Source organism: Ischnura elegans, chromosome 5 (genome assembly GCF_921293095.1).
Source record: "Ischnura elegans chromosome 5, ioIscEleg1.1, whole genome shotgun sequence".
NCBI lineage: Eukaryota > Metazoa > Arthropoda > Insecta > Odonata > Coenagrionidae > Ischnura > Ischnura elegans.
Genome location: NC_060250.1, coordinates 9,922,869 through 9,949,719, shown reverse-complemented (window position 1 = coordinate 9,949,719; position 26,851 = coordinate 9,922,869).

Genomic DNA, 26,851 nt, shown 5'->3' with positions numbered 1-26,851 from the left:
TAGCCCACCCGTTCGCCCACCCTCCCAGCTTCACCCCGGGGGGTAGCGCCGGCGACAGCAAACGGCGTTGGCGAGGGTGGCGCCTCCGTCGGAAGAAAAAAAACAGATCGCGCAAGGACGCCTCTGCCTCTCTCAGTGGCAGTGGGGGGGGGGGGAAAGGGGAGAGCCTTCTCTCTCTTCCCCTGCAGCTAACATGACAGTGAGGTGTTGGTCGTAATAGTCTTGACCCTTCCACGGAAATAATCCCATAACGCTCATTACAACTTTTGATTTTCATTACTCTTACCTTATTTTACAAATGCTTAACACTTAGAGTGCCGGGGAGCGCTTCTCCTATCTCTCGCGAAAAGTGCCAGGAGCGCTATTGCGCTGCTAATGCAATGTCACTCTTAGATGCTGATAATCAACTAATCATACAATTGTCAATATTCATTTTATTTCAACATTAACTATTTTCTTTAAATTATACAAATTAACTCATATTACCAAAAATTCGTCAAATACTATAGTATAAAATAAATACTATAGTATATTTTATACAAATAATATAAAAATGTGAAACCACATATGATAAAGATTTCCTAAAGTTTTTGAACATATACCCTTACTTGTTTTTGAGACCTAATTTTTTCCCCTTACCTACTGCAAAATCAGCAAAAATGCCTCGGCACTTTTGGCATTGTACCTAGAAAATCGGTTGGCTCTCAAAGGATTAAGAAATATATATTATTGCTAACGTACTCTACGGAGCAATGGTGGTTTTTATAGAGTACATAGGAAACATTCTGTAAGCCTACCCTGCCTGTATCTATTTCCCTCTTTAATTCGCTACACGGCGAACTCCCTCTCATTATAATCTAAAAAAATCTATTCTCCTCCTTTTTCTCCCTCGCTTACCCAACATTGTCCCTCCTAACACTGTTTACTTTAACATCCCCTCCCCTCTCAGAACTCCTTCCATCCACGACTTGTCTCCTCCGTATCTCATCTAACAGATGCCACTCCTTACCCACCACGTCCGGCAATTCGTCACTACGAGATGTATCCCTATCCGATAAAAAACCTATCGACGCGTTCACAATATCATCGTAAGCGCTCTAGAAAATATTCCCTAATGGGAAACAATATTTCTAGCAAAACTTTCTTCATACTCAATAATTAATATTTATCAAGTGCATCGATAACACATTGGAAATAGTGACCTAATGTACTGACACCAAAGAGAAGATTACCTGATTAATTAAAAAAGAAATAAATTAATATTGAATCAATCTTTCCCCGTTCAGTAAAGGCTACGCCACGGAATATGTAAATTATTGCCTTTTTAAAAAAAAACCAAAGCTCATTCCTCGGATTTAGACTGGCAAATATTATCCATCTGAAGGTCCAAACAAGTACAATAGAGTAAAATGATGATGACTACTATATCAGTTGAGACGATTAGGTACACTGATTTATTTCCAAGCCACAGGGTGGGTTATAATAAAATATCCAGTTGAATTCTTCTTGGAATTTTCACCGTATTAAATATTTACATAGCACTAACGTCTTCAAGAATGACTACGGGATTTCGAGATCTGTGTAAACCATAATAATTTTTATTGATACAGGGGTTAGAAACTTAGCAATTCGTGAATCCCATGAACAACGATTGAACTCCTATTTATCTTAATTCCCCGAGATCCCTCTGGCCAATACAGTGTAACAGGAGTAATCTGTTTGTTGTGACTGTTTATTGAAATATCAACGGCGTAAATTGACTCAAATTTACTCATTTCATTCACCCTGAAGAGGATGAACAAGTCGTCCGAATAAATTCTGGTGATATACAGTATGATGATTTAACAAGGCTTATATCCCAAGAACATATGAACAGAATAATTCGCTGGGAAAGAATAAAATCATATTTTAGACAATAACACCATTCCTATCTATAAAATTAGCTTATTCCATTACTTTCTTAATCTCTTGAAAAAATTCATTTAACTATTTGATGGAGGAAATGTAGATGCGATAAATTAGCAAAAAAGATACGGATCTTCACATTAATATGCAATATTTTAAATATACCGCGCTACACGAAGGTTAAGTTAAAAATACTATAAAATCAAGATTACACAACATCAAAAACTGTATGAACTTAACGGTGGGTAATTTTGTCCTCTTTTATCATAATTTGATCAATGTGAGAGTAATACAATATTTCTTTGTGTGTCAACATCATTTTTTTATGCAATGCACAGGAAAAGGACAATTCACGCCACTTAAAGCATTAATGGATTGTTGGAGTAGAATAGTTAATTACATTCAGATGAGATAATTATATATTCAGTGCGCAATCACATTAATCACAGCATTAGCGAGGCATAATTCTAAAGGGCTTCATGGGCCATTGCTCACCTCCATTCGCCAATTAGCCACCTGCCGAAATAAACTAATAATTGAGCGCGCCGCGAAAGGGCAAAAGGCGGATAACTCCTCTTAATTCTCCACCTGAATGATACCACACATTAATGCCCACTTCCGTGATCATAATGACTCGATTTAGCGAATGATTAAATATAATCTATGCACGCCAACTCCAACGAATTCACAATAATTCCATCTCTCTCCATGAAGTTAACAGCCACTAGTAATCAAAAACGTCTATCCAGTACCCTCTGTGTCCGGATATTTAATATTAACAAAAAATCTGATTGCTTTAATGGTTTTTATAGCCATCCTTGTTATTTCTTTGATATTTGCAAAGTTATTTACTTTTTCATTCACTGCACACCCAACACAGTTCTTTGCTATTGCTGCATTATATTTTAAATCCTTTCAAAACATTCAGTTCATATTATAGGTTGGTTTTGCAACCAATTGCAATGAAAATTGCAACAAAAACTGTTGGTTAAGTTCTAATTTTTATTAGGAATCCCTGCATAAAAATTTAGAAAGATAACTAAACTACAGGAATAAAAATTTTATTTCACGATCACCACATTTCAATTTGGGGCAACAAAATTATTAATTAAAGCTTTCGTCATTTCCTGGTATGTTTCTCTCTCCGTACTTTTATAAATATAGTATTATAACAAACATAATTATTTTTGTTATGATACTATATTTATCTATGGGCCAAACGTGACTTCTGAGAATCGTATTTAAACCTTAATTTAAGGGGGTTTGGGGCTGAGCCATCTGCCTTATATCCACCCATGAGGAACGACCGCTGGTAATAGTTCAGCCAAAATGCAAACCAATACCTCGGTGACGAACTATACTCTCATAAATTAACACAAACATTTACAGAGAGACATGCGCATGGGCGTACACAGCGAGGGGCAGGGAGGGCACCTCCCAAAAGAAACAAAAAGTCTTTTAGCAAAATCAGTGCAGAATTGAAACGAAAGCATTCAAAAAAATTTCTTTAAACCCTCGAAAAATGATACGTATTTCTTTAAGATACTACGTAACTAAAATAAAATTTTTTTTCTATGAAATAATCTCATAAACGAATGTCGCATGGTTTGCCACCCCCCTATTTATGATCTTGGGTACGCCCTAGGACATGCGCCTTTTTTTGGTGTTTTTGATTTAATTTTACTCTATATTTTTGCATGCAATATTCGTTGTGTCTATTCCCTCCAAGAGGCTTCCTTCCGTGTCGCGTCCGTCCCGTGACCCTCTCGGCGTCCTCCTATTGGCTGGAAAAGGCCGCAAGATCATGCACATCATACGCCTTCCCACGCCAAGATACTGCAACGTGTTACGGCATAAAGTGTTGGAGGAATACGCGGAGACCAATTCCCACGCGAGAGCAAGTTGTTAATCGGAGTAAGGTGTCAGAGTCATGCACGAGGATGGATCCCACGCGAGAGGTTGCAACGTGTTATGAGTTTCAGATACTAGACCCATCACTCGAACGTGACTCTGCGATTCTTCCATCACACCGAGAGCGGAACCGAGCTGACACAAGACGGCAAGTGACACCCTTACAGTATTTTTTAAAGCAAACATTCCTCCATGGCTGTCAGCACGGATTCCGAAAAGGTAGATCATGTGAAACAAAGCTCACGCTCTTTCTTCACGACGTTCTTAAATCCGGGGAAATGAAATGTCAAGTTGATGCATTATTTCTAGATTTTAAGAAAGCTTTCGACACGGTACCTCACAACACACTCTTATACAAATTACAGTCATGCGGCTTGAACAAAACAGTGGTAAACTGGATAGACGACTTTCTGAATGATCGTAAACAAAAAGTTTTTGACGGAATCAGCTCTGATATAGTTAAAGTGATATCATGTGTTCCACAAGGAAGAGTAATCGGCCACCTTTAGTTTATTATAAAAATAAATGACCTCTGCTCTCGAATTTGCAGTAAAATACGTTTATTTGCTGACGACTCTGTCATCAATATCAGAATTACTGATCACTCTGACTATGAAATTCTATCATCGGATTTAAACAACGTTTCAAGACTGGGGTGAGGTGCTGGGGTGACTGGGGTGGGTTGCCAAGAGTGGGGACTCGAATATGAGAAAATGCATATCGATGCATTTTTTTGCAGAGTTCGGCAAATTTTAACCTTGTTTATTCTGTGGATGGTAGTAAAATAAAGGCAACAGACGAAGTGAAGTACATAGGTGTTACGATAACCTCGAATCTCTCAAGGAGAAGACATCTAAGGAATATTTTTGGCATAGCCCTGAGGAAATAAGGATTCGTCAAGCGTATTTTGGGAAGATTTTCGGATGAGTAAGTAATTGAAAGGAGTGATTTCGCACTCGTCCGACCACACCTTGAATATACAGTGAGCGTATGGGATCTGACTTAATCCGCGAACTGAGCAAAATACGAAGGAAGGCTGCGCGGTTCGTCAAAAACTGCTACGAGCATACAGACAGCGTTACCCAGGTGATAAGCGAATTAGGCTGGGAGCCGTTGGAGACTCGGAGGCTTAGATTGCTTGAACAATTGAGAATGGATATATTTCAGAGCGACACGGATAACATAATATTGGAGCCACACTATATTTCCAGGTCCGACAGAAGGAGATAAATTAATAGAGATTTTTTGCCGAACGGATGGACGTGCGAAGTCCTTTTTCCCCCGTTGTAATTTCGTTAGAGCATTTCCTTCTTATGTACAAATGGCTGGCGTCCGAACACCCCCAGCCACACGCATTTAGGCAGCTTGCGGGGTAGTATGAAGGTGTAGATGAATAACATTAAAAGGCTTGGGTGGGAGATGAGTGATTCTTTGTGATTCTGTGGCTAATAACTTTAATCCACCCAATCTTTATGTTACCCACAGTGGTTCTCAGAAATTACTTCCTCATCTTAGGCACAAAGAACGAATGGTAGTATGCTCGTTGAGAAATTTTCTTCTATCGATGAAGCATGCACGAGCAAATTTGTGCACAAATATGCGGTCGATAGATATGCAAATGGTTTCAAGACATAACTGAGGCATCACACCTACTTGCACATAATGTCATTACTCATAGCCCATGCTAAAATTCCATGCACTGGTTTCTCTGCTTTTTGCGTTAGTGAGTGGGTTTGGATTTACATCTTACAATTAGTGGTGGCGGAGACTGATACTCGAACCCTGTTAAAATGTTATGCGGAGCGTGACTCGGTGTTATGAGGAGTGATGCACTCTGTTAAAACCAGGCTAATGTCGTCACTTCCACATGGTGTATATGACCTAAGGTGTGGGTCACCTCCTTCGAGTATCCCTCCAATTATAATTTTGCATTTAACTTCCAAAATGCAACTACTTCAGTTGGAGCTAGTGTTGTCGGTGTCAGTAAGGTTTCCCACGCGGACCCCAAGCACATCACATCTCCGCCCTCTTATCCACTGCTGCTCTCGGGAAGGAAAGAGGAGCAGCAGATAGAAGACAGGGAGAGAGAGAAAAAAGAAAAAAAAACAAACGAAAGCACTTGAGCGTCCGGTTAACGACCGTAATGAAGAGAACTCGGAGCCATTAATGGAGAGGATCGCCGCGAGACTGCGCCACCGTCGCTTTCGCTGCTCCTCCTGTCTGCATCCGCTCTCAGCGCACTCAAGGCATGGGCGCTTCGCACATTTCCCCGAGGTGAAGAAGATCCCGGTGTTTTTCTATCGCATGACTTCCCGTGCATACACACTTAATACGAGAGCAGGTCAATGAGCGAGAGAGCTGACGAAATTTGGGCCGAGGAAAGGATTCGCAATAAATAGAATACTGGGTTGAATGTAACTACTTGAAACGGAAATATCATTGTTAAATTTTTTCAAAAGGCCAAAATAGAGAAATAATGATGAGATGATAATGATACTGCGTCTATCAAACAGCGAAAATTCACCCAGTGAATGAGTTATTTAAAACGAAAATCAGAAAAGTACTCCAAAATATTATAATAAATCCGATGATTTCTTCTCCATATATTTAAGTGTACACTAAGTACATTAGCAGTTAAATTATGATCACAACTGAACGGCTAACCTTTACGTTAATATTTTAAAGCAAACAACGGGAACAGAGTTATATAATGTGCCCAAATAATGTAAATAAATTTTATTTAGAGAAATGGTTCACATTTCTATAAACGTTAATAGCTGCGGTAAAAGAACTGATATTATGAATTTCAGTAAAATTTATTGTGAAATAAATTTAGTTTACGTATTGCTTCAGGATATGGTACTGACCTACGGTCTTTCTCGAAAAGAACGTAGTTATTATTGCTTGGTCTCTATAGGTGTTTTCTGCCGATATCCCACTAATCTTTTGAAAAACTTATAAAATTTTAAGGCTAGAATTATCGATGTGTTGCCTAAGGCTAAACACGACCTGTTAATCTTCGCCAAGAGATAGAATTGCCATCTGGAGACCTCAGCGCTGCAGGATAGTAACTACTTTCCACGTTTTCCAAAATCCGCAATCTCCCACCTCAGTCCTCAGTCCACACTTCTAAAGTTTCACACCTCTCTCAGTGACCACGCAGCAAGCGCTGGAGCTCTTCGATGCTGATCAGTGGGTCCTGGGTCCAAATCCCGGGATAACCCCAAATTACAATTCTCGAAGATCTGAGCTTTACCTTCACCTATCCAAGCCGAATAAAGGGTCCATTCTTAGAGTGATATCATCTCTTTCAAAATTCATTATCAGCTCCTCTCCAAACAATGAATTATTACAATTATTCGAATAACTATACTATGATCTCAAGGTCAAATGATTATGAGTAGAAATAAACATGATATAAACTAGAAAATTAAAAAAACAACACAATGAAAGAGCAGTGATCCACAAAAACCGAGCATCCATGCTCCACGCTGAGCGAGTATTACAATTATATCATGCCCGACATAAATTACCCGCCAGCAACAGTATGGCTGTAACATCGTTCAATGAGGCATAATTTCGAGATAGGGATATGAAGGAGAGGCCCATTTGTTAAAATAAAAAGAAAACTCGACGGGCCATCAATCTGAAGTGCCGGTGAAGCTAAAAGCCGGAGCACGCGATGGAAACAAACAATGCGAAGCATTCAGAATATGGGGATATATACGGGCCAGTCAGTCTGTGGGAGAGGGGGGGAACAGGTACACGCCGAAGAGATTTTCCCAGGGAGCACTGCTAAAGGATGCTGGAGCACAACCGCCAAAGCCGGGAGAGAGAGAGAGCAGAATTTATTCCCCCGAGCGAAGAATTCATTTTTACAAACCCCACCCACCAGTGATCTAGGCGCGTGACCTCGCCTTGGGTTTTCAGGTCACATCCACGGGCGATGCCCAATACGCCGCCAGAACACCATTGAACTGCCTACCGAACAAAGTTAGGGTCAGTTTGTAGAAAAAAAAATCATCGTTATATTTAACTTAAGCATTTCACGAAAAATAAGCTTCTCAGCTGTGAAGCTATTCTTCATCATCATCAGTAAACTATAATGCGTAATATTGGTTTTACTCAGCTCCCCATTCTTCTGCCATTTTCCCCTATCCGCTATCCTTTTCGTACTGACGGATTCCTTCTCTTATATAACCTTTATAATCTGTTCTATGCAACTCACTTGGGGCCGTTCCTCACCAGTGGCGTAGCCAGGAATTTCGTTCGGGGGGTGGGGGTCCGAAACCAGGGGGGAAAAAGTTTTGAAAAACCGGGCACTAAGTAATGGGCTTTTAACTAATTTTAACACTTTTCATAATCGAAAAAACTAAATTTGTTGAAGAAACATTATGTAAATTCCTGATTTTTCAATATTTTGTTTTCCTTTATGAAGGGCAATAATTGTGTTTTTATATTCCGGGAGGGCGTCCGGAACCCCCCTGGCTAACCTTCATTCCTTCCTCCTGTCCTCCAAAGATTGTTTTCATCAGGCCATTATGCCTCATGATTTAGCCTATTAAATGGTGCCGTCCTCTTCTTTGAGTTGTTAGAAGACTCCTCGATTCTTCTCAGCACCTCCCCATCACTTACTCGGGCCATCCATTGTATTGTCATCGTTTTGGGGGGCTTTTTACATTAAATATAGTCTGGACTATACGACATCGTTAACTGAACGCAAATGGCATATCACACACTGTGTAAAGATTGAGTTGTGTCATTTCTTAATCTCATAGAAGCATGCTTTTCTGACAGAATTAATGAATAAAATAGTTGTCGCGAGGAAATTCTTCTCTCATTGAGCATAATTTGCAGAGCGTGAAAAGGTCACGAGGTCAATGGCGCTGATTCGCACTTACCATTCACATCACGACCTCTGTTGAAACGGGATGCTGCGCCTAAAAATCACTGTGGGCTCGGAAGGCCGACGCAAACCTCCTGAAATAGATTTAAAACTCCATAAACTAACTTCCTCTTTAATATTTCCACTACGTTGAACATGCTACAAAAAATAGATGGTTATATTACGTGACATTTTACTAATAAAACAAAATTTAGATAACAATGAATGAGTAGACAAAACTAGCCTTGAATGAACGGTATTAATTTAGGCTACGCATAAAAAAACTATTAGTTTGCGAATTAAAAGCTCAGTAGATTTTATCTTGATTTTCTTTCACTCGAAAAAAAAGTATATTTCCTCATAGTCGAGCCTGAAATTATAGTATTCACATTATATTGAGTACACTACGTGCAATAAACATAAATGCATTCAAAAAATAAATAAATGAAGAACTTCTCCATTCTTATCCAATATCCATTAATTACCTTTTAAATGACTCCATAGTGTGTACCTCGCAGAAATTAATGATTTATATGATTATATTTAAAAAAAATAAACCCAGTCAATAACGGTAATATAATATGGGGAATACAATTTAATACAAAGCCGCATGAATGCAATGAAACAGCTGGTAAACTTTGTCTCTCCACTATGATGCGTCATTATTAGCAGTTGAAAATTCATGTAAGTGAAGGAAGTATCGGATCTCGCTACATTTGTTACGTTACCTTCTTACTGCTACGTACCTATTGTTAGCTACCCTGAGCTTCAAAGAAACATTATTAACGGTGTGGTATTATATATGTACACTCTAGCTTGGATAACTACCTAAGTGATTCCCAAGAACCTTAGAAAACATACTTAAAATAAAGACCTCCGTGGTTTGTAATTATGCTTCTAGATATAAGAATAATTAAGTTTAAAAGCACCGCTAAAACAGAGCTTTAATATGTCCCTCTGAATCGGGATTAGAATTAGTAAATTCTAACTAAAAGACTAACTCTTCATATGATCCTCATATATTTCAGCATACGACGGGCAGTTTTGCATGTGACTAACATTGAGACATTGTAAACTAAAAAGTGATATTATGCCAAATAAATACCCCATGAAATTCTCAACAACAAACGACTATTAATTTAATAAGATTAGACGCTGACCACGGGTTAATCCACCATTAAACGTATTTCGATGGAATCAAATATAATCGCCCACGATTCGAATTTTCGCAGCCATAAATATGTCCTGGCATAAGCTAGAGAGCTCTCAATGGGAGTGCGAAATCGGTTAGTCAGTCATAAACTTGAATGAAAAGGTTCTCAGTGGATAGGGCACAAAAGAGAGATGGAGGGAGAAATATGCCAACCGAACGTATAAAATGGAATGATGCCTTCTCCCGCTCATAATGTCGTTATCTAAGAACTCCCTCTTCCGCTAACCCAGTGCGTCCGTCCCCCGCGCGAACACTCGCCTATTATTCTTCCTTATTCTGATTCATCCTTGCGCCTTTTTCCGCCCCGAGGAAAAAAAACACAAGTCCCCGGCACCAAATCTATTTTCCATCTTCAAGCACCTCCTCCTCCTTCAAAACGCCCCCCCCCCCCTCTTTCTTTCTTCTTCTTCTCCGTCCACACACACACAGCACACAGCCAGCCAACACACATATCCTTACGCTCCCTATATGCTCTTCTCTCTCTCCCTAACCTCCCCTGCACCCCCACACATGCACACAGCGCGAAACCATCCCCCATGGATCTCGGCCGGCCCACTTCCAGTGCCATAAATCCGACACAGTTTGGCTTCCTCTATTTCACCCCCAGCTCCAGCATCGCGCGAAGACGAAGGGGGTGGTCTCCTTGGGTGGGTGGAAAAGAGAGGGGGCGGGGATGGGGGGAGCCGACCCCCCCCCCCCCCCCCCCATCTCCACTTCCTTCGTCTCCCACAGCAACGCCAAGGACCTCCCATCGAAAACGTCTTCGAAATATTCACACTCGAACACCACCGAGCAAACGATTTTTGCGTCTTAAAGGATACCGTGAATTGGATAATGCAATATTGTTTAATGCATATTATAAAATCTAATTCGCCTATTAAGTATCACATGGTACTTTAAAGAAATCCACTTTGCATCACTCCTACCACCCGCTCCTCCGTTCTAAACATGTAAAACACAAGTTTTCTCAACTCTCAACAAGTCAAAACTCAACTCAATGCTCAAATTTTTCTTGGGACTTGCAAATCATATTATGGATTGAACCACTGTATTAATACTACATAGTGGGATAGGTTAAGTATTATACAGAACTTTTCTCAATAATAACCTTCTTTATTACACCAAATACAAATGGTAATTGCACAACAAATGCGACTTAAAATATCCGGATATACATCCTCTCACTAGAACTACTGATTAAGTAATATTATTTTTTGAAGTGTCCTCGAAATATTCCTTCTACTTTAACATCGAAGAGCAAACGAATGTTGCGAGTTAAAGGATATTAAAAATTAGGTAATTCAAAACTATAAATTAGTTGCCTTTACTCACATTTTATGTTATTGCACTTTTAAACTTAATACATAACGTTTAATAATAACTCTCTTAAAGCGTAAAAAAATCCAATAATTCATACTCTCTAAAAAAACTCAAACGCAAACAAAACGTAAAGCTCAAACAAAACCACTGAACTTGGATAATTAATGTGTCTATCAAATTTCCGATCAAATCACAGCATTCGCACTCACTTAGAAAGGACTGCAATCAGACTTAGTTTCTATCTTGTAGCATACAAGTCGGATTACAACGCCAGAGAAAATAAGCAAGAGCTCATATTTCTTTAAAACAATTCAGGTAGGTGCACCTATTTATTATTTATCCATAATAAAAACGTTATAGCTAATTTTTTAATACCTAAAATTAGCAGTGGTACATACTGAGCTTTAATCATAAATAGCAAACTCAATCACCATAATTCCCTCAATATAAATCGTAAACGTGATTTTAAATTCTAAATTTAATAGGTTAACATTTATGGTAATTTAACTAGAGAGAGATTAAAAGCATTCTCTTGGATCAAAATTGAGACTAAACCTGAATATCATTCGGACACACAAGCATTAAAGTTAACGAAATTTGGGATAAGCCTTTGCATTGTTTACAAAACTTAAGATTACTTGGGAACATGTAAAAATTTTCATGTAGAGCTACACCCTTGATCGAACATTGCCATGAATCTGACGATGACCTTGGTTTTCCCTTCAGCACATCCCGGATTATATTAGCGCAACCCGCGAGCTATCTCGGGCACATAGCCTTCGATGCATCGAAATATCGAACACTCTCCTCAGAAGATTCCATTTCTTCCCCCTTGAGGCGTTTCTTTCCCAATGACCCATTCTTCTCCTCGACGCCTTCTTCTCAAAGCGCAGCCTCTCTCCCTTGCAGCCGCATCCAGGCGCGGCGAAGCGCGCATCAGCCCAGCGAGAGAGAAGCCACAGCGAAGATGAAATGGACGAGTGTGGATGAAGTGATTCCGAGCGATCGTGTGAGTAGTGCTATCAGGCATTTCAGTTGTATTTCGCCTCGCGCTTTTCCTCAGGGTGGCTCTGAATGCCCCGCTTCTCTAAATACTTCCATGAATGGATACGTAAATTTTAAATGGAAATAGACACACCTCAAATTTAGCGCGCGAATTGATCAGAAATTCTCTTTAAGCAACAGAAACATATCCTTATATAAAACTCCATCATCATAATCCTAAAAACTTATGTGTGCAACTCTAGTACCACAGTTGTAGTTACTTGGAGAATTCACCTGTCCATCAAATTTCGGATCTGACCACTGCACGAACTGGGTGCATTTGCTTGGAGTTCCATTCATTTCCTTTGTTTTTAATTTATGGCTTTGTTTTCAATTGTTAAGAATTACGTACCGTTTCTTTCTCATTATCGTGGGGCTCAAGAAATAAAATAAATTATTATTATTTTTATTGCTGTTATGATCACTATGATTATCACTATTATTACACTTATACTGAACTCTGACCTAATCAGGGCTACAATTTGACTGAATTCTACCCGATAATACACTCTTTTACATCAAAGTTAATGGGTAAGTGCTCTCACAAGCATAGCGCTTTCTTTCTCCTTACATGAATGTACCTCCTAAATGAACACAAAATTGATCATTGGATTTTATCTTCCACTGGAGCTTAATATTTCGAACGCAGGTGCTATTGCATTTTCTCTCAAAAGAGGTACAAAGGACCAAGCTGCTCTGCAAATAATTTCCGATCCGTACGCCAAGGAGCTGAAGAGCACCCTTGAAGTCCCTTTCACAACAACTTAACTTGACTCAACCAGATCGATTTTTGTGCTTAGGCACAGATTAAAGCTCGGGTCTTGTATAAATGGTGCAATAGATTTAAGAGAACTCTGAATACTTCATATTGCTGTCGACAGGTATTATGATGCTTGCTACTGGATACTTCATGGAGGCGTTAAATCTATCACCAATGACTATTTCAAGTCTAAATACGCCAACTTAATTTTTTCATCTAGATTTACATAAGACCCTAATGCAAGTCGCCTTAATAGGCGTGTGGCGTTAAGACGACAACCGCTTACACATAAAAAGAAAATGCTCTAACGGGCCTAGCTCTAAAATACCTATTACACCATTATTTATACCTAGCATTGAAATACTTTATGGTTCGGGGGAAAAACGAATTCCCATACCTATCCGTTCTTCAAAATATCTCTTAAAATATCGCATCTGTCAGACCTGGAAATATGATATTGATGTTAATATGATATTCTCCGTGTCGGTCTTTAAGATAACTGTTCTAAATTGCTCAAGAAATCTAAGCCTAGCGCGCATTTTTTTTTGTGAACCAGTAGACCCTACTTCAATTGTTCAATGCCATGGTAACGGCAAGTTAAGTCAAGATGGATTAAAAAGTTAACTTTGTTGTATTCCACACAGTATCCATTAAAAGACTCAACCGGTAACGACCTCTTTAGGTCATTATCAAGATTTAAATGACCTGTAAATGTCGAATCCGGTCGAGCCTTTTAATAAATATAATAATATTTTAATACTGTGTGGAATTCAGCAAAGTTTATTTTTCAATCTATCACGTCACGTCTCCTCAACGTGAACTTTTCAAACCATTGATTCGATGAGTTAAGTCAAGTTAAGATTTCGTGAGTGGGGCTTAACACTTCCGAGGGTGGCGGGGGGGGGGAGCGGATGAGGGGAAATGTAAGGCATCGCTCGGGGGTGGATCTGCTGCTGTGTTAGGGGTGAGGAGTGACGGTGGCCAAGGGAAAGAGGGAGGGGTGAGGGAGGGAGAGACCCCGCGGCGAGTACCCCTTAGGGAACAGGTGAGAAATGAAAAGAGTTCCACCCGCCTTGCTGCAAGGATGGTGAGTAAGCCAGGGAAGGAAGACTTCCAGGTGAGATGAAAATAGACATTTGAACGTCTTCATTACTTCATCCGATACCAGAAATCGAGCGACCGCAACGTAGTTCCCGGACCACATCTTATATGAATGGACTTATATGGGAGAAGAGTAACCAAAAACGAACAGCATGGATGAGAATTTCGCGAATTCATCGAGTTATCCTTTTTATGTTCTGCACATTGACGTCGAAAACGTCGGGGTTCTCACGTTATGCTTTCTGGACGAAAAATTTAATAAATCATTTTAACGAGTAATTGACGCTAGCGTATCCATAACAATAAAAAAAATGTAAAAATCTGATGTACACAGCCTGAATAAAATGCTGATTAAAAACCAAAACACTTTCAAAAATGCTAAAATTAGTGCAAAAAAGTAGTTTTAAGTATATTTGAAATAACTTGCGTCACAGCATAAGAAAAACGATGCAAACGAATATTAATTAATTCATATTTAATTCCGAAATTTTCCTCCCGATTAGCAAATCATTGATTTAATCATTGGCCAACGTATATTATTTGAATGAGGAAGGCCCCTATTCTTCATAAAAAATATAAATTACGGTTTTTCAGCTAAATGCTTTTAAAGGTTTAGCTTTTCGATACGTTTCAAATACATTCTTTGCGATGTAAGAGCTAACTGGGTACAAATGCTTGAATAAATGCTTCAAAATTCTTAATGTAATGAAAATGTATAATAATTTTGCACAACTGCTATTGCATTACATCCTTTCCTGTGAAGTTTTCGATGAAATACCCTTTGGGAAATCGCATTTATCATATCTTCATTTTTTTATTTTTTCATAGTAAGGGTCGAACAGTCACCATTTAAAGAAATTGGATGTCATTTGTTGAAAAGTGACAGTGTTTACTTGATGAATATTTTACCTTTCCTTGAGTTTCAAAATCGGATAGTTGAGCTGCCATTCCTTAAAAAATATTTGAGTGAATTTTATGGACCACGAGAGTAATTATCCGTGAATGGAATCCTACTAAAGCTCTGATAAAAGAGCTTGTGTTCATTTGGATATTCTAGGTTTTTCACTGGTAAAGAATACTGTGAACAAGCACAAATCGTGTTTCTATATTCATTTCCTTTGCCTGTCTCATTTTGCAAGTAAAAGTTGAAAAATCATTTTCAATGAATTATTAGCACCAGCTGCAGCGTTTCCATAAAAATAACAAAAATAGAGAAATCCATAGTAAATAAATTAAAATGTCATGAAATGCATCAGCGAGAGAAAAACATTGCTAAAAATTACAATATTTCTTTCATAAATAATTAGATAATTGTAAACATAGAACAAATCTCAAGGTCAAATACTCTTTTAGACATAAAGTTTTCGCAATCCTCGATCATATATGGCAGTGGACGGAGGGAGCAGATTTCCAAATTTGATGAATCTCAGTGCGGAAGAACAATAACATGCTTTGACGTCACCAAAATGGTCCGAAAAATGGGAATCCGATCCATCGCCTAGCCTCCACCTTTACTCCATCAACTCCCCGAAAAACTCATAGAGCCAGCCGAGCGAGTCCAAATCACTCGGCCATCTTATTGATGGGAAGACAAAAAAAGGAAAGGAGAGGTCTGCACATGAAAAGAACAAGGAGGGAGAGGGGGAGATGGATGAAAGGTTTTTATACTTAAGGATGAGGGGTAGAAAAGATAAAATATCGGAGGAAGCATGTAATACTAGGGGTGGAGAGAAATAAGAAAAGATTAGAAGGAAAGGCTTGAGGAAAAAGCAGCGAGGGTCTCAGCCACCACTCTCCTTCGGCCGAAGTCTATTGAAAGGATGAAAAGAGACTTTGGCGGGAGATAAGACCGAGTAGAAAGGGCTTTAACGGGTGAGGGGTTGGTGAAAGGGGGAGGGGGTGGAGGGTGTAAGAGTGGTCTCCGGGATTTAAGGGAATGGTAAAGGGGAGGAGTAATTTATAGGATGATACCTCTTCCCTCCTCTTCGGCCCCTCTCTCCTCCACCAGGACGCGACGCCGCCGCGACCTCGCGAGGAAAACGCTTCCGTCAGAGACCTTCCCTCCCCTCCCACAATTCCCATTCCTACGTCAGACTCTTCTCCGTACAGTTCCCCTCCACTCGTGAACGCGAGGTCTCTTTTTGTCACTTCCATCACAGGGCGAACCGTTAACGCTCGTCAACCCACAGAGAAATTACAAATATGAAGACTGCAGTAACATTATATTTTAAGCATTTTTTTGTTTTTTATTTGTGATAGAAGCTCAATATATACCACTGCTAATTTTAGATATTAAAAAATGAGCTAAATCGTTTTTATTATGGATAAATAATTAATAGGTCTACCTATCTGCCCGAGTAATTCTAAGGCAATATGCTTTTTGGGCTCTTGCTTGTCTATTTCTTTGGCGTTGTAAGCCGGCTTGTATGCTATAAGATAGAAATTAAGTTTGATTGCACACTCATATGACACAGCGAAACGTTAACGCTTTTCAACCCGCAGAGAAATTACAAATAGGAAGACTGCAATAACATTATATTTTAAGCAATTTTCATCGTAACCGATTAAATTCATTGCTTACTGACAAAGCATATCTGAAACTAAAACTGGAAAAGAGATGGCAGAAGTGGGTTTCAAAATGTTTCTTTTTTCTTTGCTTTGAACGTAACATAGTAAAATGAGCACGGATTTATTGAACTAATAAATTCAAATATTTTAAGTAGTCACCATTTGAACATTACATAAATAAAACATGACAAATAAAAATAGCACGAATAGAAGGATCAACAACTTTGCTATTTTGATCCTTCTATTCGTGCTATTATGGATTTCCACCAAGTTACGCCCTCTAAGATTAATTACAAATAAAAATATTCGAAAAAAACGATTGTTCAGCGGACAATCAAAGAAGATCATTCATTGAGTAGGGATAATTACGTGACTTAAAGTCTTTTGCTACCACTCACATCTGCCATTTCAATTTATAAATATAATAAAACGTAGACATAAGCTCGAGGTATTTCATAGGGACTTTGAGGCAGAATGGTAAATTACAGGGTATCTACATTTCAGTTACTTCTTCCTTTCCATCCCGCTGAGGGACTTAACGACCTCCTTCCTCTGAACTGGCAAATGTCCCTCCCAATTCGACGTCCACTCCTACTCTGGAAGATAGACTCCTCCCCTGCACAGCTCTTAACAACTTAAAGGGTGTCTCACTTTGGTACTTTTACCTGGTGAAAATCGCCATAGCAGGTGCTAACCCGCATCAGTGATTTCTATCTCACATTTTTCTCCTTGCATGCTTTTACATCGCACGTTTTCTATTGATAAGAAATATTTGTGGCAGAGCTCTGAAGTAGCTAAAGATCGTCAAGCGTATTGTTAGAAGTTTTTGTGATGAAAGAGGTGCTATATTACACTCCTCAGACCACACTTTCAATGTGCAACGAGTAGGAATCAGCGATGCATCTCAGAATGATTTAATCAGTGAACTTAATGAAAAACAAAGGAAATCCGCACGAATCGTCGACAAATACTTGAGGTATACAGGGAATCGTCACTCAGATTTTAAACGTATTATAAAGGGAGCCCCTAAAGACTCAGAGGCTACATTTTAGTCTAAGATTGGTTGCTTAGTTAAGGATAGATTTCTTTCAGAGCAAAATGGAGAACATTAACTTAGAACCTCACTATAATTCTAGGGCTAACAGAAACGAAAAGTGATATATTTTTCCGAGCGGATAGAAATGGGAATTCGTTTTTCCCCTAATACCTCAGACAACGTGTGTCCTAATGCCTCTTGTCACACGCACATTTACGTTTCTTGAGGTATAGCCGTATGTTTAGAGAGAAGTGCAAATAAGATTATATGCAAATAGAATTTCTCCATCAAACCTGTCAGACTTTTCCCAGCAAAGTTGCTCAATTGGGGAAAAATTCCAATTAGTCAGTTTTTTTGGGGTTAAAATTTCTTGGGAGTCACCCACAGTCACATTACTTGTATGTTCCTTGAACTTTTCGATGTGAGAGTCACCCACCTTCATCAGGGGCGCAATCTCCAATTACGTGATCTGATCCCTTTGGGATCATTTGCGTGATTTACACACAAATTAATAGCCGGTAACGCACTAGTCGCAGATATTTACTATTCAATACTTATGGTAAGAGCGGCTGTTTTTGTGAGGAAAAGGGAATCGTTCATGGCAAATATTGGAATTTCAACCTTAATATTCCTAATATACCCTCATTTTTATTCCATGTATTGACTTCAAAACGCAAGTTATAAATGTGCATGTAAGTGTAGGCATCTAAATTAACTGAATTTGTAATATTATAGCATGGCCCATTAAGTCTAAAAGGCAAATATGCCTACGACAATGAAAATTTAACGTTAATGTTGTATATCAATACGGCTCCACCTATCCCATTCCATAGTTGCTTTTTTTGTAATCCATTGCTTTTTTAATGTGAAATATCATTGGTTGAAACATCTTAATGGAGCATAACTGCCAAAATAACTGCAGGATTAGAGAAAGATACGAGCATGCATTATACTTTGCACAGAGCCTACATATATGATACCAGTGATCACCGTATAAAGCCATTAACTCGATGAAAATTCACCATGTAAATAATCTGCAGGTGTAACCAATTTATAACCCCAACGCTCATCATGAATGTCGTTCCTGAGTAAAAGATCTGTCGATTCGTTTGAAAATAATAGATGGGGCTTTGAATATGGTATATTAGAGGCAACAATACTGACGAATACGTAAACCGATTTGGATTATAAAATTCCTACTTGTCATGTGATTTTGGGGAGGTAACATTTTTCAGGAATCGAAATTCCTTCCGAGAAAATAAAATGGCAAAAGGAAAAACCTCTGATTCTCCGCCTCCTCATCTTTATGTTACAGCGCCCGAGCGTCTCCGAAGAAACCCGTATCAATTGCTTCTCTCCTCGGCCACTGTAGAAGAGCGAGGGCCCATGAAGAAAACATATTATCCACTCCCAAAGCGTCCCTTTGTTCTTCGGAGGGAGGGGAATAGGCAAAGCCTCTATCGTTTATTGTTATTCCGGCTAAAAGATTGTCCTCGCTCGTGGGTGGGGGGCGTTCCCAAGGATCGTACTGCACTTCATCTTCAAACGTCCGATCCCCGAAGAGGGGTTGAGTCAAGGGCGGGGGACGCACAAGCGAATGAAATAAGCACTTCCTAGAAGACGGTTTATCTCCCGTCGATATAGTAGGTCTGCCTTTTTCTGTTGGAGGACGAAAGCATTTTAATCCATTCTCGGAATAGATTCCTTTCGCCCATCCTTCAAGATTGCTTCTGAGAGATGGAGAGTCAAGAACAGCGTTAAAAATATATCTGGACTCCTATGCGATGGTAATTATGAAACCCTAAGTAGTTTCAAAAAGATGAAATTTAATGATTGTTTTTACGAAAGGTCAACGAAGAAAAAGGAAGTAATTCAGATGCTGATGAATAGCCACGACATTCGAATTAAATTAAGTAGTACAATATTAATCCCATACACTAGACCAGGGGCACATCTAGGAATTAAGGCTAGGGTGGGTTTTAGGCACAACTAATATTGGGGTGTCTGAGGGTGTGGAATACCCAAAGAAAAAGTAAGCGGGTGGTGCAAGGGACCCTCGCCTAGAAATTTTTTAAGATAAATGGTTCAAAATGGTGAGTTTTACGGCATTCTGAGGAATACTTCATTAATATTTGCACTATTTTATGAGTAACATAATTCAATTCAGTGAAATGGATTAAACTTAAATATCTCTTTGAGCTCTGGGGGGGGGGGGGATTATCCCCCAAATCTCCTCCATCGCTGCGCTACTGCACTAGAGACCTATGGAGAATTAAAAATATCTTGATATAAAACTTCAAAATAAGTAATAATGCTTCGTTTATTGCTATGGAAATATAAACTCAAAAGTCATCACAAACAGCACAATGTTTTGACCCTTAACTAATGAAAAACCGCTAATACTGATCGCATCGCTGCTGGCGTAATAAAAACCAGTCCAAATCATCCTTCCCGGCTCACCGGTATTTTTCAAATTAAAAGAAGGTCACTTCACCTCATATAATCACATCAACTGAATATATAGGTATCACTACTAAAAACATAACGTATCATCAAAAAAGTCATACCATCAAGTGAAACTCTAAGATAGTTGTGCACAATAATTTGATGCATTTGTATGTGTTCAGTGTTACTCAATTTATCCCTGGAGGGACTAAAAACTTCAATGGGATCGCTATTAACAGTATCCATTAAATTTGATTAAAAATATGGAAAAAATCATAAATTAAATGGCAGATTGTGAATTAAAAGGGCTCCAGGAAATGCCAAACATTATATTAGAAATAAAACGGTGACGTAGTAAATCTAAATGGTGCGCGAGCAGACTTTGTGGAATTTGGTCACGGTTGATGATATCAGTTGATCACTTAGTCCATTCCGCACACTTTATTCGGTACACCTCGACTGGTTTCAACACTTCAGCGTCATTTTCCAGATGAAATGGAGCATCTTCTCATTTGATGAGTCATTATTATAGTATAGGTACTTTATCGTGTCTGGCGTATCCAATGAGTATTACAATGAGTATCACAATGAAGTGGAGATTAGAGGAATGTGTCTATGGGCTAGTGGTGGTCGTCACCCTGGTTTGGCTCAACTGCAATAAGCAACCTTGCAAATGGTGCAAGATGATTTGCAACCTTGCAAATCATCTTGTACCCTTACACATACTAGGAGCCCAAATTAAATTTAAAAAATTAAAATTTTATCCAAAAAAACTCTCAATACACATTTTCAACAGAATCCGAAGATGAATATCCCTACATTGATGGTAAATATTTAAAAATTAGATGATATTTCCGCAAAAATATAGCAAGTCTTCATGTAAATGGAAAATGCTCAAGCACAAAGACGACTTTTTATGTGCACAAAACACTCATAAAAGACGAAAGTTTAACTCATAATTAGTCAACGTGTTTTATTATGAATCCCTTGAAGGTTAGAAATATAGTCGCTCGGTGTAAGAAGTAAATGGAAATATAAGAAGAGCTACAAATCCTTAAAATCAGCGTGAGAATCCAAAAAAAAAAAATAACGGGTGATTAAAAAGGTTGGTTAATATTTCCAAGCCACCGGAAAAACAAATAGAAAGAATAAATATGTTTCCATATTATGTATTCTTTATGAATTAGATGCATTGTATGCCTCGAAATTCCTGGTTATTTTGTTAATTGGAGTAATCTTAATCAAACTTATTCGTTCGGATTCAGTCATTGTTAGCCATTCTTTCTTTCATTGTCGAACGTTTATTTTACTGTTTTTTTCTTTATTCACACGTAAATTTTATTAAGGGTACGTGGTACCTGAGGTGTAGTGCTTACTTTTTTTGATGTTGCTTCATAATTTTATCTTTTGGATAATGAAAGAAGTAGGCTGATCATGAACAGGAATCTTTGTAAGGGGAACATATGTACCTAACTCGTCTTAACGCTGTGAACTATTCTGTACGGCGAAACTTTGTTAGCATGTTCACGAAGAATATATAAATATGACAAGCATAAAGTACATTATATACAAGTTAATAGTTTACTTACATTCCTTGCACACGATTTCTGACTGAATAAAAAAATCAATCTCCAAGGTATTAAGGACAAATACTACCAATTTCTGTACATATTTTGCAATCTAAGATCCATTCATGGAATAAAACGACAATAACATTAGTTATTGAAACTAATGCTGCCCTTTTCATGCTTAATTTCATTGATGCCGAAGCAGTTCATTGGAATGCAGACTACGACGCCGTGCAGAGAAAGGCGTGGTTCATTTGCATTCTCATCACTTCACACTCGACAGAAAAAAAACAAAAGCACAACGCCTACTCTCTCTCTCTCTCTCCTCCTTGACACTTTCTGTTCACTTTTCTCCCTCACAACAGTTCATTCTCTACCCTTATTTGCATCCGTTCTCACTCCAATTCGTATTCGTAGTTTGTGCCTTTCAGTCCTAAGGTAGCGCATGGTTTCCAATCTTTTTGCAATTACTGTCAACTCCTCACGCCCTACCACAAGCCTTCTCACTCTTCTTTCGAGATTTAAGCGTACTATTTTGAAAGAAAGGGCTCCGCTCAGGTCTGGGAACCTGGCACATAGCAGAGAGGTCCACTTCCGCACTCAATAACATGTGTGTTTCCCAGATATTTCAAATACAGATTTTTTGCATTCCGTGGCTTGAACACAATGCATTGAATCAAAATTTTCTCATCAAATCGTCAACGTTTTTCTTCTAGAATGCCGAAAATTTCCGTTGTTATAAATCCTCAAGAGTACTAAGTGAGAAAAAAATGAATCAACAATGGTGTCATTTGCATTTCAAATAAATCACTCATGAATTTTAGTGTGCTGTTTACTTGGTCAAATAAATTATATATTATCTATAACTAGGTGTATTATTTTTTGTATTGTTTAATATGAATTTTTGAGTGGGGTTTAACCCTTTCTAACCCAGAACTGTTTCTGGGAGAAATCAAATTTCAAGATTTTTCATTTTGAAAACTTGAAAATTTTACACCAAATGATAATTATCGTGCAAGCTAAATATTTCGTCATTGAAATTTACACTACAAAATAATATTTAGTTTAGATATCTCCTGAATAGGGCTGAAAGTTTAAACATTTTTGATGTTTCTAAGAAAAAACATTGGGTTATTAAGGGTTAATGAGGAAAAATGGACTCCTGGTTAGACAAACATGTAATAGGTGTTGGGTAAGGAATACATATACCAGCAACGATGAGTCGACTCCACCAAAATAAACTTTACCAATTAGGATGAAATGATAGGAAAGGAATAAAACTGGAGCTTATTGCATTTGAAATCAGTCTCAAACCACAAGGAATACGAGGCAGCAATCGATTGATTGCCCGGGTAGGTAGACTTTTTGATTTTTTTAGAGCGATACTTCGTAAATGTCGGATGACTGCAGCTGAATATATCCCATAACCTATTCCGGAACCCGTAAATTGTACATAATTAACATAGTTCCACAAGTACCTGGATTTCGATTGTAATACAATTTATAAGCTGGATAATAAGGGTGTGCCCACCCGTTTCCATTGTTCCAAAAATGGAACACTATTGTTTTTGTTGGTAGGTATAGCAATGTGAGCATGAAAAACATTTTATCAAATTGTCGTAAATCATAAAATAGATATTCTGCACAGTATAATGCCCGGAAATAAAATCAATATCTTTGTATCGAAAAGTGCTATTATGCCAAAATCAATATTCGTAGCATAAGAAATTTTGAACTATAAATTCTGCTGGTAGTGAAGGCTATTCGAGTTCTCCACCAGGTAATCTCCTTCATGGCTGCCGACGTTTCGGGGTACGAGTCGTACTCCATCTTCAGGGCTGAGTGTCATTTCTCGGAAGGTGTTCGCCGTATACGGTGTGCCGGGATATCAGGTTCCCTCTGATTGGTCCTTGGTATTAGCCAATTGGATTTTATTCAATACGGGTTTCCATGCGTTACTGAAGGAGTAACCGCCATCTCTATTGAAGTTCTTGTCCGTTAGCCGGATCTCTATGGCCTCCTTCCTAATCCTTTCCCAATAATTCTTTTCTCGACAGATGATCTTCACATCTTCCCAATGAATGGCGTGGTTTTGGTTGATGCCGTGTTTGGCCACTGCAGATTTTTCCGGTTGACATAGCCTGCATTGCCTTTGATGTTTCTTTATTCTCGTGGCAATTTTCCTGCCAGTTTCACCCACGTAAATATTTATTCAATATTATATCACAAATATATCAAATTATCATATTGCCAAATATATATTCGTCAACATAAGTTCTGCTTCTTGTAGTTTAAAAAATAATGGCAGGGTTGCAGTAAAACTGCAATGATGGCAGTATTCATGTTACCCCCTACTAATAAAATTCATATCATTTTAAAATATTCTATTGGAAAAAATACCGTCAATTCTTGAGAACAATATCTTTGTTCCAATTTTGGAACACTGGGAAAAATGGGTCAAGCGATAAACTGGACACACACAGATAATAAATGTCCACACCCCGGAATTATAGCCAATAGCATACTAAAAGTACTAGAATCAAAATATCGTATTCAATGAGCACATCAATTAAAAGGATGCAAGTAGCGGTGGATAATTTAGAGCCCTTCGTTTCATTTCAGATCAGCGAAAATTTCAATTATTTTGACTACATCACAAAAAAATCGGATAAAGCGTTTAGAAAATTTACAAAGCGTTTGTTCTCTAACTCTGTAAACTAAAACAAATGCTTTATTGGAAAAACATACTTGCAATTTTCCTCGATTATAAAAGTTATTACCACCTAAGGTTCAATGCAGCTACATCATCTTCTATATCGCCTTCAAGATGTTGCAGTAACAATGTAACATAGGCCGCAATATATTTTTTTTAATGTGAAAAATTGAAATTTTTTTCAATATGAAAAGTTCCACTCTATCACGCTTCAATATTCGGATTTTAAAACGAATCCGCCAACTCAAAATTTTAATTCACTTGTCTCTTCTTTACATAAACTTTTCCAGAATGACTGATTTGCTCACCCAGCAACGTACAGCCCAAACTATAGAACATAAATCCATGAAAATTTCAGAATATACTATTTATGCATTATATAGACTTTTAAGAAAGGAATTTGCGAGACAATTAGTGGGAGGGAATTTTATTCCCCTAATGCCAACTTTTCGACTCATATGATGATTTCATTCATTACTACTGCATTAATAAGCATTGGATTCCGCAAAGACCCTTTTCCTCTTTTAAATCATTTCCAGTCGAAATATTGAGTACAAATTTATTTAATTGCATGGCAAGGAAATGCTGCATTCGATTAATATGCTCCATTTTTATTTGATATTCAACGGGTACCTTTCGCTATTTCTTCGCATTAAATGCAATTACTGGGAATGTAATGAAAATTGTTCTACTCCCCTATTTCGAGAAAATGTATTTTAAATGCATGTTTGTATCTTCTAAGAGTAATGATCAACCCCCTCCGACTCCTAAAACAACGGACTTAATCCAACCCTGGATGCAGGCAGGCCTTATACTTCTTGTAATCAAACAACAAATATCACCGTATCTCAAGCTACGTGATACGATAACATAAATTCAGGCTTGATAAGCTTACTTTGTAACATGAAACGAGCATAAAGTATAATAACCGGATGCCGATTTCTTGAACACTATATGAGATAAAGAAATACCCCATGTAATATAGTCATAGTTTTCAACTCCTCCTTCAAACGTAAGAGCTAAACGTCGCCCCTTTTAAAGGCGCAATTGAATTTCATATAAATGAAGAGATATAGTCGTTGAGACAGAGGTGTATGATGATGGACTACGTGCCTTCACCGAGTGTATTTATGCCCAAAATATAATCCCTCGCTCATTTATGACCCTGCGTTTCACCTCTTATCAGTGAGTAATTCTCCAGCGTCTCACGGGATCGTAAAAAGCCGGTGCGAGAATTTCAAATTTCATCAGAGTGTTTACATGAGCAGTGAAGAAAGAATTGAACAAGCATGCTTCTATTTATCTAACAAAATATGAAGCAAAATTCAACTGTTTAGCATGTTAACATGACGTATACAATTTAAGTGACGAGTCAAATTCCTGTTATTTTCCATTAAATTAATGTCATAAAGTTATTTGTTTGCTAAATTTGTTTTTTTTATTATTTGGCTAGCAATTTTTGTTCTCATAACTAATTTGAGACCTGATGAAAACCTTTGAAATTTTTTGGGTCACTAAATTGCTAGCATTATCATTTCTGAATTTATAAGGGAAAATAAAACTCCAATACGTCTTAAATGTTTTTTAACTGAAACAAAAAATGAGGGACCTTTACTCCAAGAAAACGTTTACTAATAATTTATCCATGGTAAACATGCTTCAACAAATAACAAGTTTTTCGATGGGATCGTTATATTAATTTGAAATGAACCAATCAATATAAATGCAATGATACTTAAAATGTATTCAAACGTAGTCATGAGTAAAATTTTCATTCAATTGGGGATAAATATCTTTTCAGATCACTATGGTGCACACTAATTAATAGGGCAATAACAAAGGCAATGTGATTTTCGTTACTAAGAACACTTACGTCACCACTTTCAATTACTACCGTCCGATCATGAAAAATTAGTACTGCTGAAATGAAACATTGAGTTCACGAGTCGTTTTGTAAGGCGTATTAACTTAATACCAAAAAATGTAATAGCGGCAGTCACCGTGAAATAATCTAAGGTGAGCTCTTACCCACCAATCCGATAATTTGGGGAAGAGTTGAAGGACAACCATCCCCTGCACTGAGACTATGAATGCGCTTCTAGAGCGTAAGATTCACCCAGCACATGGAGGACATCCAAGAAACGACTATGAATCTGGGCGGTGATTCTCGTTCTCCCTTAGCACGGCAACTCGAAGCGAAGCGAACATTTTCTCCGCGATTATTCTCTTCTTTTCGCCTCGCCTATCGCTTCAGCTCGGGAAACTTCGTTCTCTCGGCGAAATACTGTGACGTAAGCAATAACTAATTACCCATAAGTCAATGGGCACAAGATAATTTCAGCAATCAACACACTGCATCCGCAGTCCGAAACAATTGAAGAG